The sequence below is a fragment of the Pongo abelii genome, chromosome 2 (assembly GCF_028885655.2).
Source record: "Pongo abelii isolate AG06213 chromosome 2, NHGRI_mPonAbe1-v2.0_pri, whole genome shotgun sequence".
Taxonomy (NCBI): Eukaryota; Metazoa; Chordata; class Mammalia; order Primates; family Hominidae; genus Pongo; species Pongo abelii.
Genome location: NC_085928.1, coordinates 200,820,798 through 200,835,934, shown reverse-complemented (window position 1 = coordinate 200,835,934; position 15,137 = coordinate 200,820,798). Strand labels below are relative to the sequence as shown.

Below are 15,137 nucleotides of genomic sequence, written 5' to 3'. Positions count from 1 at the left end.
TGTTGTAAAGGCCAGAAAAAAGCAGCCAACTGTGAGGGAAAGAGCTTATCGCCAGAGTCATAATGTCTGAAGATTTTCAGAGTAGGTTGATTTTTCCCTCCTTCTGTTTGTCTCCATTTTCTTCTTACAGCTCATAAAATGTAGAGGTTTGCTGTTGTGAACAGTTGTTGTTAGTAGGATTTTTTTTTTCCTCCAGATTAAAGTTCTATCTCACCTTATTCTGTTTCTCTATGCAGTATTTGACTTGCTCAGTGTCTGCCTGATTGCATCAATGAGCTCTTCTTTTAGCTTTGTTCATCCCTTTTTCATTTCATCTAAGATGTCCTGCTTCAGCCTGCCGTGGTCAAGTCCTTCCGTCTGGACTCCATTGCCACTGGGCTGTAATAAGGGTGTGGAGTTTGGTCTGGAGATAACATGTGACTTGCTGTCATTCATTGTATTCGTTCTTTCCCAAGGTTTCCTTATTGGTTCAGGTGTACTTGTTGAAGAGGCCTTAGAAGTTACAAGCTCTGAATCTTCACCTTTGTCCTCTTTCTCTTCTGTTTCTATTGTTGATCCCTTTTCAGCAATTCTTCTCCTCCTGGCAGCAGGGCACTCATTTATTTCATTAAACCACTACCACCTAAAGGAAGGGGTGTATTTCCACGGCCTGTATCTGTTTTAGATGAGGCCGAGTTCACACCAATAGCATTCCCTCTGCTTGGGAAAGAGGCATCCTGCATCCATGATGCTTTCCTAAGTTTCGCTCCTGCAATTGCAGCTGCGGGTGCAGTTAAAGGGCGATTGTCTTCTGACATGGATCCCCAAAAGAATCCAGATGCAGGGAGGCGTGGGACAGGAGGCGGTGGAGGAGGAGGAGGTACTTGATTAGGGAGAGGAGGGGGAGGAGGGGGTGGTGGAGGCCCAGTGGATGGGGGTGGAGGAGGTGGAGGGAGCCCTCGGGGAGGAGGGAGTGCTACTGAAGCCTGTGCGGGCCTCCGTGGGAGTGGTGGAGGAGGTGGAGGTGCAAGAGGTCCCAAGACAATGCCCTGTTGGGCTGGAGTCTCAGCCAGCTGAGAGGCTGCCTGCAAGCCTGGGTCAGAAGCAGAAGAGTCTCCCAGCACAGAGTTTAGAGGAGTCTCAACAGAGGCAGGGGCAGCAGCATTTGATATTCTGCGCTCTCTCTCCCATTCCAGCTGTTGCCTTTCTAACTGTTCTTGTCGCTGCCTTTCTTGCCTCTCCCGTTTCAGTCTCTCCAGCCTCTCTCTTTCTTGCCTGTCTTCCCTGTCCCGATTCAGGAGTTCCTGCTGTTTCCGTTCTTGTCTCTCTCTCTTCAGCTGTTCTTGTTCCAGTCGCCCCCTCTCCAGCCTTTCCCTTTCTAATCTCTCTCTCTCTCCAATCTTCCTCTTTCTGTTCTTTCTCACCAGCCTTCCCCGTTCCAGCTCCTTATGAATATTTTAAGGGTAGACACAAGGCATTCAAGGCTTAGAAAGAGGATATACAAGTGCTAAATATCTGTTAAGACTTAATGTGTGCTTATTGATTGTAGGTTAAGCTGGTATTCCCCATTTTCATATGTCCTTATAGAATGTGGGAAAAAAAAACCATGGAACTGGGCCCCATTTTTAAAAATAGATCACCGCTTGGCCGGGCACGGTGGCTCATGCCTGTAATCCCAGCACTTTTGGGAGGCCGAGGCAGGCGGATCACCTGAGGTCAGGAGTTCAAGATCAGCCTGACCTTGAACTGATCAGTGAAACTCCATCTCTACTAAAAATATAAAAATTAGCCAGGCATGGTGGCAGGCACCTGTAATCCCAGCTACATGGGAGGCTGAGGCAGGAGAATGGCTTGAACCCGGGAGGCGGAGGTTGCAGTAAGCTGAGATCACACCATTGCACTCCAGCCTGGGGGACAAGAGTGAGACTTTGTCTACATAAAATAAAATAAAATAAAATAAAATAAATCATTACTTAAAATGCACACAACTTCAGGCATGCATATGTATACACACACCAATTTACATTGATGTATTTACCTACATATCTTCCCTCATTACGGATCAAGGGATAACAACAGAGTTTTGACTCGGGTCAAAAAATGAGAAGGAAATGAGTTCCAACCCTTTAATGTTTAAGTGACTGCAGCTATGCATGAATGAGAAGAGTGAATTCAACTTGCCAAGTAGGTCAGCAGACAGTACTCCGGAAGGTCAGAACAGTCTGGTCATGGATCATCTTTTCCAGCCCTGGTCCAGTGACTTCCATTTTAGTTCATGAACATTACCCATTATACTAAGCCTGATCTATCTAAGATGAAATAGCCCCATGCTGCCAGAAATAAGATAGACAGAGAAGGGCAGAAAAATTGCTCTATCAAGATTGGAATTCTTTGGGATCTAACTTACTTAGACCAAGCTAGAGCCTCACAAAATATGAATAATATAGTCATAGGAGGAAAATAATCATTGCAGAGATGAGAAATATTGCCAACTTCAACATAGCTTTTGAAAATGAAATAAATAAAATTAAATATGACAAGACATTAAAAAGGCAAACACTAGACTCAATCAGTAATATCTTCTAAGCATCTCTAAGCTTATTTTCTTTACTGTCAGGGTCTTTGGGGGTTCACAATACTGCTGATAACCTTACCAAAATACTGTATTTTAATGAAATCGAAGTAACTATTTGAATGTATCTTTGTCTTTTATAATTTGGAATTTTTATCTGTTATACTTAATCTTGTAGGGTAGAGTCTTCTATATCATTATCCATTACTACATTTACAGGAAATTGATGTTGTCATCTCAGCACAATCTCCCTTCAAAAAATATTTTTTGTTGCATGAATTAGTTAGAAGGATGAGTTTGTATAAAAGTTTGATAAGGACACCTGAAAATATGGGAACATTGATTTGATTAAATGTAGAAAAGGGAAGAGTGCATTTCAAATCTCTCATTAGCAGGATTATCTATGAAGTTGAACCATTTAAAATTTATATAGGACAAATATGGTCTAATATTCTCAGTTTTATATAATTTAATCTATCTAAATAGGCATGTAATGTACTCTTATGGAAAAATATCTGTGAAAGTGCTTAATAAATTAGACTGGCAAGCAAAGTGTATAAGCAGAGAGCTACAAGTAACCACTTTACATTTGATACTAAATAATTAAATATTTCTTTTCTGAGACTGATTACCTCGATTGTAAGATAATGCTGTTTAATTTCAACATAGACAGCTAATTCAGATCATTTTTAATCATTAAATACACTTTAGAGTTTAGTCCAAATATAGGACTGGTAATCATTAGAAAATCAAACCAACCTAATCAACAGTGTGCTTGTTACTTAAAAGCTCTGTGTCAGATTTTATTGGATAGAAAAGTTTTACTGCTCGTATGCAAACAAACACCTTCCCTTGGAGTTCTTCAATAGACTCTGTAGTATTGCAAATACATCAAAGTGTGAACTTATAGTTATATTCAGTCCAGGTAATAAAACAAATCTTTAAACTCAAATAACTGCCTTATTTTTGTGAATTGTTGCTGCCGTTTTTGGAACAATACTTTAAAGGAATATAAATATTTGCTGCTTATCTTTAAACGACTCCATTGAAAAAGCTGTCATTTACATGTATATTAACCAGGTCAGTGCACACCGGTGTACAGTGATCTACTTTTATTCAAATGGGTGCAATCAAATGTAACAGTGAAATAAGGAGGCACTTGTAAGCAGTTCCTCATATTCCTCTAGTACCTTGGTTAGTGATGAAAACATTTATTGGCATTTAGAAAAGGACTGCTAAAGGAAAAATCAATATACTAATTAATTATGAAATGGATTTTCAGTGATTACATAGTCCCTCTTAGGTATACAACATATCACCATTTAGCAAACACTTTCAAATATATTCAATATAACTGATATCCAGAAGATGTGTGATATGCTGGGATGTGAATGAAATTTAGAATCAGAAGACAAAAATTTGAGTGCTGTCTTTGTCATTTTTTCTGTTTAGATGAACTTGAACAAGTAAATAGTCTGAGTCTTCATTTTCTCTATCCGTAAATGAGGTTAGTAAAAATCTGTCATAAGCATTGCTGCAAGAATTAAGTGAGGAACTGCACGTAAAAAGTGATGCATAAAAACAATTCAAATGTTAGAAGTTTCTATTAGAGATGAACAAGCTTCAACTTTGAAAATTATTTGACCAAAGCGCACAGCTACAGACCTATTTTTCCAGACGCAGGTTGCAACAACATCATTATTTATCATTTTTATCATGCTTATGAATGCCTGATGAGTCATAGTATTTTATATGTTTAAATCCATTATCCTTTAGTGAGTACATTTTATCATAAACATCATATTTTAACATTTCACTGAAAGCCTTAACTTCCCCTATATTAATACTCATTACAGACCTCTGTGAGTGTTTTGTATTCATGAAAGGAGCAAGGGCCAGATACCCAAGTTTTCCTCCTCTGGCTGCAGAATGCAAGAAAACGTGAATGCTCAGATCCAGGAATTAGTTTTCAAGAAAAGCTCCTTTTCAAGCCTTATCATCAGTTCATAGATTAATCCTTTTTCATCTGAGCCAACTTATGTCACTTCTTATTTTTAAACTTATTTTCCTAGCTTTGTGCAAGCATTTGTAACTGGTCCTTACTATCATTCAGATATTTGTTAATCCTACTCTATGTTGAAGTCTATGCTAAATACAGTGAAGAATACCGGGAGAGATTAAAATTTAAAATAACATCTTGGCCTCTGCAGACTTGAAGAGAATTGTCAGTAGTTATTCTTTGGTAGCTCAGTAAACAGCAAGAAGAGCCTCTGATCCTTCAGAAGACTAAATTTAAACACATTAAACTACATCCTCTCTTAAACTAGCTTTTCTTTAAATGATAGTCTTTTAAAAACTTTAATTTTACGTTCAGGGGTACGTGTGCAGGTTTGTTACCTAGGTAGACGTGTGTCGTAGGGATTTGTGGTGTGAATTATTTCATCATCCAGATAATAAGCCTAGTACCCATTACTTATTTTTCCAGATCCTCTCCTAAGCTAGTTTTATTTAGAAATATGTGGATGTTATACTCATACATAAATGTATTAATAATGCCATATGGCAGTTTTAGTTTTTAGACTTACTTTTTTTGTAGATTGCAACTGGACATGACTTTTTCCTCCAAAATTCCTTATGTCTTTTTATTTATGACATTCAAATTACACTAGATTCTCATGTTTTTCTCTCCCACAAAACCTGGAACATTTTCTTAACAGCAATTCCTACATTATATAGTTATCAATTTGTTTAATGTCTATTACTTTCACTAGAGTGTGAGTTCCTTGAGAGCAGGGAAATTCTTGATGTTATTCATCTTTCTCCCTCGGTCTTATGATAGTGATTAGAAAGAGTACTGTTCAACAACTATGTCTTAAAAGACTGTGGGACATCTAAAATGTTTGTGTCAATGGGCTTTCTTTCCATTAACATTCCTTGCACCATTCTGTCAGAGAAGACTTCAAGGAAAATCTGATATTTTAGAAGCAAACAAAAACCTCACCTTATGCTCATAGAAAAGTTTGATATAGAACAGAAAAATTGGTTTAAAATACCAAGTTTTCAAGGAAATCATAAAGGAAAAGTTAAAGCGTTTGAAATTAAACAAACTCCACCTTTCCTTGCACATTACTTTTAATTGCAAAAATCACAATTACTTTTGCACCAACCTGATCCTATGTAGCAGTCTTCCCAGTGCGATTTTAGCCCAAGCTGAGCTGTAACTAAACCTTCTCACACATATGGCAGGCTGCTTTCTCTTTTGGTGTTGCTGGCAGAGACTTCAAAGATTTTAGAGACTTGTTCCATCAAGAGGACATTTGTGATTCTTTTTGTGAGGGTAAATTTTGATGGGGAAAGGTAAGAATGACATTTCAAAGCATGGTAGTACAATAGGAATGGTCAAGGATTTTTTAGTAGAAGTCACTCTGGTTTTCAATGTAGGAAATATAAATATGGAAGTCTAGTGGCCTAGAGGATTACTCTCTCCTGTAAGGGATTTTGCATTCTTTTTTTTTTTTTTCTTCTGAGTTGAGCTTCTCTGGGTCTTTTTGGAATGTGCTGTTCATTTAAGCATGGATGCACTCAGCAGCAGTTTGTGGCCCGCTGGGCTGTTTTACTTCCCCAGCCAGGTTGTGCTTGCCAGCTTTTGTTGAGAAATAACAGGAGGTCATACACGATGTCAAGAAAATGTTGGCATGGTTAGAGAAACAAGTATTGTATTAGTTGCAATGAATTTAGACCTACTGATGGTAGGATTAATGAAATCCATGTCTGGCACTCTCTGCAGCTTGAAGGAGCTTACAATGAGCACAGCCTGGACACTAGAGAGGCTCAGCAAGCTGACTGGTACCTGGCTTTCTTGACCAAGAAGGATGTGCCCAAAGCATTTGGTAACTAAGTGAAGGTCTCCTAAGACACACCTAAGACTATAAGGTGGTACAGACAGAGGTGACGAAGAAACAAGGAAAAGAGAAGGAAGGAAGGAAGGGAGGAAGGAAGGAAGGAAGGGAGGAAGGAAGGATGGAAGGAAGGAAGGAGAAAGAGGAAAGAGGAGAGGAAAGGAAGGGAAAGTGGAAAAAAGAAAAGGAAAGGAGAAAAAAGGAAAGGAAGGAAGAGAAGCAGACAAAACTACATAAAATATCTATCTTTAGCAGTTACAGATTGAACTAAAATAGTAATAGCAACTCTTGATTGACTATTTTACCATAGGTGAGTCGCGGGTCCAAAAGCTTACCATATATTAATGAATGTAATTGAACAATCACACAATGAAGTCGTCACTACTATACTGCCCTTTTACAGATGAGAAAGTAGGTCCCAGACAGACAAGTGAATTGCCCAAGAGTTCACAGTTAGGAAAGGGTGGATGCAATATTTGAATTCAGAAAATTTGACCGCAGGATCTGTACTCTAACTTCTCTCCATAGACTGAATCACCCAGACTCTTCTGGTGATTCATTATTCATGAATTTGAGTAACCCTCAAACATGACTTGATGGAAAAGGAAAGTGAACATGCAGGAAAGAAGCTTGGAAATACAGAATGGCAGAGCTGTAGTAGACCTCAGGAAGCAGCTAAGTTTAGAATGCTGGGGCTGAAAGTATTTTTACACTCTATGCTTGCTTTGATGTGGAAAATTGATTTTTCGATTTTTTCCCTCGTCATTGTAATGCCATATTTGATTCATATTTGATTCACTTTCTAATTTTTACTTTTAATGTTGCCTAATGCTCCAAGCCTCTTTCTCTGGTTTTTTTTTTTTTGTGGTTTTGATTTGTTTTGTCTGTTTGTTTTTGACAGGGTCTTGCTCTGTCACAAAAGCTGAAGTGCAGTGGTGCAATCACAGTTCACTACAGCCTCATCCTCTCTGGCTCAAGGGATTTCCTGAGTAGTTGCAACTACAGGCATGTGCCACCACACTCTGTTATATATATTTTTTAGTTTTTTGTAGAGACAGAGTCTCGCTTTGTTATCCAGACTGGTCTTGAACACCTGGGCACAGCAATCCTTCTGCCTCGGCCTCCCAAAATGCTAGAATAACGGACATGAGCCACCAAATTTGGCCCTCTTTTTATTTTTGTTACTACTAATACGAAACATGTCTCAGGATTATATACTTCTAAGTCTGTTTGCTTTACCAAGCTTATTGAATATGTCAAACATCTATATGGAGTTCATAGATTAAAAATATTATCTGTAAGTGAATGATAGGGAAATATATAATGACAGGATGGCGTCTGAAGTTCAACCCGTACATTTATCATCACAGAAATCATCCATTTGATTTCATTTTTGTTTTTGCTTATTTTATATATATTCAAGCAGCACATATGACCCCACAGCATGTGGGTGGCATCCTATATGCTAAACCTTGGTATACTAACAACGCAGCCTGAATTTGAAATCAATTACAGTAGAAAAGGATTATGTGAGAATATATCTCTGTCTGGTCAGATTCCCTCTTTAAAAAAGGGAAGACCATCATTACGCAGAAAGGAAGTGGGGATGAGAGAATACAGGTCTCCTAAATCCTAGGTGAGTGTCTTTTTATTCCATATGCACAGAAACTTAAGACATAACATGTTACCACAAAACCATAAAGAAAAGGGGAGAGCAACATGGAAAAAGGCAACAAAAGAGATGTATATTTTTTCTTTTTCTGTTCGAAGGGCAGTGTTGAATTTGGTTTCCTAATATTTTCTTGAGGAGTCTTGCTCCTCTAATTAGGAATACTGGCTACTCTTTAAGTTTTCTTTTTTCTCATGTCCTTTACTGGTTCTCATATCAGGATAAGGCTAGCCTTGTAAAATGAGTTCAGAAGTTTCCTCTGCACTTCCATTTTTTTGGAAGAGTTTGAGAAGAATTGGTATTCATTATTCATTATTCTTTAAGTTGGTGGGGGCAGGAATTCAGAAGTAAAGCCATCAGGCACTGGGCTTTTCTTTGACTGAAGACTATTGATTACTGATTCAGTCTCCTTACTTGTTATTGGTCTGTTCAGATCGTCTGTCTCTTTGTGATTTTATCTTGGCAGGTTGCATTTATCTGGGGATTTATCCATTTCTTTTAGGTTATTCAATTTGTTAGCATAAAATTATTTATAATACAGTTGACCCTCAAACAACATGGGTTTGAACTGTGGGGATCCACTTACACATGGATCTTTAAAAAATAAATATTACACCAAGTGTGCCTGCCTTTCATTCCACCTCATCCATCTCTTCTGCCTCTGCCACCTCTGAGACAGGAAGATTAACCTCTTCTCGGCCTTCTCCTCCTCAGCCTACTCAACATGAAGACAAGAGGAAAATACCTTCATGATGACACACTTCCTCTTAATGAATAGTAAATATATTTTACCCTTCTTATGATTTTCTTAATAATATTTTCTTTTCTATAGCTTACTTTAGTGTAAGAATACAATATATAATACATATAGCATATAAGATACATGCTGATCAACTGTTTACGCTATTGGTAAGGTGTCTAGTCAACAGTAGGCTATAGGCTATCAGTAGTTAAGTTTTTGGGATACCAAAAGTTAAATATAGATTTTTGACTGTGCAGTGGATCGGCCCCCTATTCCCTATGTTTTTCAAGAGGCAGCTATAGACCTTTACGATCCTTTATAGTGCCTTCTATTTCTTTTTTAAGAGATGAGATTTCACTGTGGTGCTCAAGCTAGAGGGCAGTGGCTACTCACAGGCTATTAGTGGACCCATTACAACGCTAGACCTGCCATAGCATTTCCAGGATTGCCCCTTCACCAACTCAACTTAGCAACCCTGGGGTTCACGTTCAGATCACAATTAGACAAACTGTAGTGGCAGCAGACTTCAGTCTTGCTCCAGAACCAGGGAAGCTCTGGAGGATCTAGGAATACAGACTCCAGGCCTACCCTAGCAGACCAAATCAACACATTCACCCAAGTGTAACCAGGCCGCAGGCTCACCTACTTGCTGACCCAGGCTCCAGGCCAGCCAACCCAAGGACTCCAGCAGGAATTCTGCTTAGTACCATATCAGATGGCCTGTCCAGAATCTCTGGGCTGGCTATCTCTGTACCTAATATTAATCAGCATGAAAATTTTATCCTGTTGCATTTCTGACCTGGGTTGGCTCAACCATCCTTAAGCAAACTGGTGGTCCTCTGCTTTGTGAAATCACCATATTGATGCTAAACTTAGTGTGGACACCCAACCAGCATAGCATAATACAGCCCAGAACTCCTGGGCTCAAATGATCAACTATGTTTAAATTAAGATATGCATATTATTCTTATAGACATAATGCTGTTGCACACTTAATAGACTACAGTATAGTGTAAAAATATTGTTATATGCACTGAAAAAACAAAACAACAAAAAAACCAGTGTGACTCACTTTATTACAATATTTGCTTTTATTGTGGTGGTCTGAAACTGAACCCACAATATTTTGTGGGTATACCTGTAGTGTCCTTTTCTTTCAGCTTGAATAACTCCCCTCAGCATTTCTTATAAAAAGGCCTGCTGGTGATACTCTCTACATCTTTGTCTTGGAAATCTTTTTCTCTCTTTTATTGCTGAAGAACAGTTTTGCCAAATACAGTATTATTTGTTGGGAGTTTTTTCCTTCGGAATTTTGATCGTCATCTCCCTTTCACCTAGCTTGCAAGATTTCTGCTGAGAATTCAGCTGTTAGTCATATTGGAACTCCCTTATATGTTATTTGCTTCACTCTCTTGCTGCTTTATCTGATTTTTGATAGTTTGATTATAATAGGTCTTGGGGTGGTTTTGTTTAAATCTCACTTTGATTTATTTATGACTTTTATTTATTTTTATTGACTCATTGTATTGCCTAAGAGTCCTAGAAAAATGTTAAATAGAGGTTGTGACATCTTCTATTTAAAAGACATCCTTTTCTTTTACTTGAATTTAGTGAGGAAAATTTCTACATTTCACCATTACATATGGTGCATGCGTGATGTGAGTTTCATTTTGTTATGATGCTGTTTATTAGATTGAGGAAACTGTTTTCTATTTCTTATTTCTTGGTCATTTCTGCCATGAAAAGATGTGTATTTTGTTGAAATATTTTTCTGCACATCATGAGATGATTATGTTATTTTCTACTGCTCATTAAGATGCGTTATATTGGCTAATTTTTAATGTTAAGTCAAACTTGTATTGCTAGGATAAAATCTACTTGATCATTGTGTATTGTCTCTTTCAGGTATTGTTGAATTTGACTTGCTAATAATTTGTTAACGAATTTTACGTCTATGGTCATGAGGAAGATTGGTCTAATTTTTTTCTTGTATTGTACTTATTAGAGTTTTGTGTCTAGATTACTCTAACTTCATAAAGCAAGTCTAGACTTGTTCCCTCTTTCTTATTTTCTGAATGAGTTATGTAAGACTAGTTTAACTCTTCCTAAATATTTTGTATAGCAACCAGTAAGGCTAAGCTTAAAATGTATTAATAGAATTTTTAAAAACGATGCCTTTTATTTAATAAATACAGAAATATTCAGATTTGATTCTTTTATTGGTCAGTATGCTAGGAAGAATTCTGAGAGATAGCCTTCAAGATTCCTTCCTTCTAATGTGCATGACTGGTATATTCTCCCTGAATGTGGGATGAACTTGTAAAGTGTTATGAGTAGTCAAATTTAAAAAAATATTTATTTGTTTATTTATTTTAGTAGAGATGGGGTTTCCCCATGTTGGCCAGACTGGTCTTGAATTCCTGACCTCAACTGATCCACCAGCCCGGCTTCCCAAAGTCCTGGGATTATAGGCGTGAGCTACTGCACCTGGCTTTTCTTTTCTTTTTCCTTTTCTTTTGTACTCATAACACATTATGTTCATTCCACTTTCAAGGAGAAAATACACCAGGACTTGTAAAATCCCATATGATGGCATTTTATCGTATGATTATGTTATTAAGCAGATGACTGTGAGTTCATCAAAAGCAAGATTCTTGCAAATAGACCTGGCTTAATCAGGGAGCACTTAAAACAGGGATTCTGCCTCTTGTTGAAAAGAGAGATTCTCCTGTTGATTTAAAAAATGCAAATTTTCATGTTGTAGAGATTCAGGGAGTACTGAATGACCTCAAGGACCTAACATCCTCAATTCTACCAGAACTGGAAGATTTGGAAGAGGACTCTGAGCATCAGATAAGAACACAGCCTAGATAACACCTTGGTTTCAGCCTTGTGAGACCATGAGCAGAGAACCTAGCTGAGGTATGCATGGACTGGCGATCTACAGACATGTTAGACAATGTCATTCTAAGCCTCTGCACTTGTGGATATCTTTTAATGCAGGATTAGAAAACTAAGAATGTCAGATTGGGTAAATTGTGTTTTTCAGAAAATTTGTTATTGTTTCCAAGTTGTAAAATGTATACATGTAAAGTTTCATAATATTTTTATATTTTTAATATCAATCTGTAGTTGTCTTTTTTCATTTCTTTATTAGTAGTAAATATTTTCTTTTTCCCCTTGAGCAGTATCTCTAGAATATTTATCAATATTATTAATATTTTTAAAAAATCAGCTTTTTTTCTTAATTTTTTATTGATTGGTGTTCTTTTACTCTTTTTAAATTTTATTTTTTAAAATTATTTTATTTTGTTACTAGCAGGATCAAGCAGGTAAACTTACTCTTATTTTTACATACCCAAGTTGCAACCCTATTTTATGGCTTTAATACTTTTTACTTTCTAATATAAGTATTTAATGCTATAAACTTTCCTTTGACCTTCTTTATGCACACCTCATAAATACTGATGTGTTAAATTTTTATCGTGGTTTGGTTTAAATTATTATTTCATTTATTTGTCTGTGTTTTTATTGGTGGTGGTGAGTTATTTTGTTGATAAATTTCTAAGTATTGGATGCTTTTATAGATATTTTGTTATTATTCATTCATAACTTAGTTCTATTGTGACCAAGAACATATTCTATATGATTTCAATCTTTTCAAATTTAGTAAGATTTGTTTTATGACCCAGCTTATCATCAATGTTGATAGATGCTGCATGTGCACTTTAAATAAATATATAAGAAATCCCAGCTTCTTCTAGGGAAGTAAAAAGCTTAAAAGGGTATTACTCCTACACTCACAAGAATAGCCAAAAGAGGCCAATTTTTAAATTCCCAACTTTATTTAAACGCATCAGACAGTTCATGTATTAGGACAAACAACTAACCAAAAATCTAAGAAAAGATAAACAGCAACATAGATCACCTGAGGTAGAATCCTCCTGGCCATAGTGAGAAAAATTTGTCTAAATTTGCTACCATAAACTTGCTAAAGGCTGAATGTGAGGTAGCAAAAAATAAAAAAATAAAACCTGTGAAGAAATTTAATACTGACTCACAGGCTTTTGTCCACAGACCTAGGTGGGTGCTCAGCAAGAAAGATTGGAGTAGGGCAAGGAATATGAGCAATCATTCCATATAATGCAGATATGGGGAAGGGTGATTGCAGCTGTTGCAGGGAAAGCACAAAGCCCACCTAGATTCTTCTCCTCTAAATCTCTTATATAACAAAATACTTGCACCACTGATAGAAAAATAATATATTCTGTTAAGCTTAAGACATTGGTGGAAACTCACTGTAGCTGGATAACGGCGCAATAAATAAATCTATTTCTTATTGAGAGAAGGTCATAAATACTTAGTGAGGTCTAACTTATGACTTATAATGCAGTACAACCACTGAGAAGATAGAACCTCTAATAAGACCCAGGAACACAGTGCCTTTCTAAAACTAAGGGAAATTAAAAACAGAATATTTTCAAACCTCCTCTGAACCAGACTAATAAGAGTTGGATAACAAGTAACTGCTGTCTACTATCAAGGGAAGGAAACAGCATGAATGAAGGCATTCTCTGAAGTACAGGACCAAAAAAAAAAAAAAAAAGACAAAGCTCAGAGTAGAATAGATATTAAGAAAACCCTCTGGAAAACTCATCTCCATTCTAAATGAAAAGTAACACTGGAGGCATTTAAAGCCTGTATGGCACTAAGAGTAGCCATAACAACTGAAAAACCCAAAAGCAAATCTACTTCTCACTAGGTTGAGTAATCAAAAGCTGAAAAGGTGGCGAACCATGCCTATTTCCAAGCATAAAAGCAATTTAATTCAGTCTCTATTGCTCTGCAAAAGATGTCTAGCCTAAAAACAAAAATAAGAGATGTACAAATAAACAATAAAGAACAACACACTGTTATAAAGCAAAGCAATCAACAAAAGCAAACTCAAATGTTACACAGATTGTTATCAGACAGAAAAATTAAAATAACTATAATTAATCTACTGAAGACTGTAATAGAAAGGTTTGCGCTATGCACAATCAGATGTGTAATTTCGGCAGATAGATGAAAACAAAAGAAAGAATAAAATGGAAATGCTGTAAGTAAAACACACAGTAACAGACATAATGGATTTCTTCAATGGACTTATCAGTAAACTTGACATGGTCAAAAAAAGAATCAGGGAACTTTAAGGTAAGTCAACAGAAATAACACAAGTTGAAAAGCAAAGAGGGAAAATAAAACCTTTTGGTTTTGTTCACTTGTTTAAATAAAAAACAAGATGGAGCCTCTCAGAATTTGTGGAAAATATCTGAAAGTTTACCATATATGTAATTGAGCTGAACACGGTGGCTTATACCTATAATCTCAGCACTTTGAGAAGCCTATCTGGGAGGACTGTTTGAGGACAGGAGCTCAACCCCCTCCCTACAAAAATTGTTTTTAAAAATTAAATAAGTGTGGTGGTGTGCACCTGTAGTCCTAGCTACCTGGAAGAATGAGGCAGGAGTATTGCTTGAGACCAAGAGTGCAAAGTTACAGTAAGCTGTGTTTGCACCATTTCACTCCAGCCTGGGTGACAGACCAAGACCCTGTCTCAAAAACAAAACAAAACAAAATCCAACAACAACAACAAGCTATATTTGTAATTGAGCTACAAGAACAGTAGAACTATCATACAAACTCATATGAACTTAAACAGGCCAGACACAAAATTCTGAAAGCCAAAGAGGAAAACATTTTTAAGACAACTAAAGAATGAAAGATACGTCATATAGAGAGAAACAAAGACAAGAATTACGGTAGACTTACCATTAAAAGCTATGCAAATCAGAAGACAATGGAGTGTCATCTTAATAGCACTGGAAGAAAATCATTAACAACCCAGAATTCTATACTTTAAGCAAATTTCTTTTAAAATGGATAAAGACTTATTCAGTGAAACCAAAACTGAGATAATTGATTGTTAAGATTCCTGGCATGCTGTCAAGAAGTGCTAAAGAAAATTCTTCAGACAGAAGAAATATAGAATCAGAAAACTGGATATTCACATAGACACAAAAACAAAGAGTACTAGAAATAAAACAAATAAAAGGATATGCATAATGTATTTTTCCTTACCTTTCATAGCTCTAAAAGAGCTGAGTTCCTTCTGCAGGTTCTAGGGGCATATCCATTTCCTTGTCTTTTCCTGTTCCTTGAGGCTCCCACATGTCTTGGCTCATGTCTCCCTTCTCCCTTCAAAGGCAGAAATAGCAGGTTAAGTTCTTACCCTAC

General features: G+C 36.8%; 1 pseudogene; it reads right to left on the bottom strand.

Moving 5' to 3' along the window:
- Positions 1–220: 220 nt before the first annotated feature.
- The window catches only part of LOC100448753 (protein enabled homolog), a 49,146-nt pseudogene continuing 34,229 nt past the window's right edge, over positions 221–15,137 (bottom strand).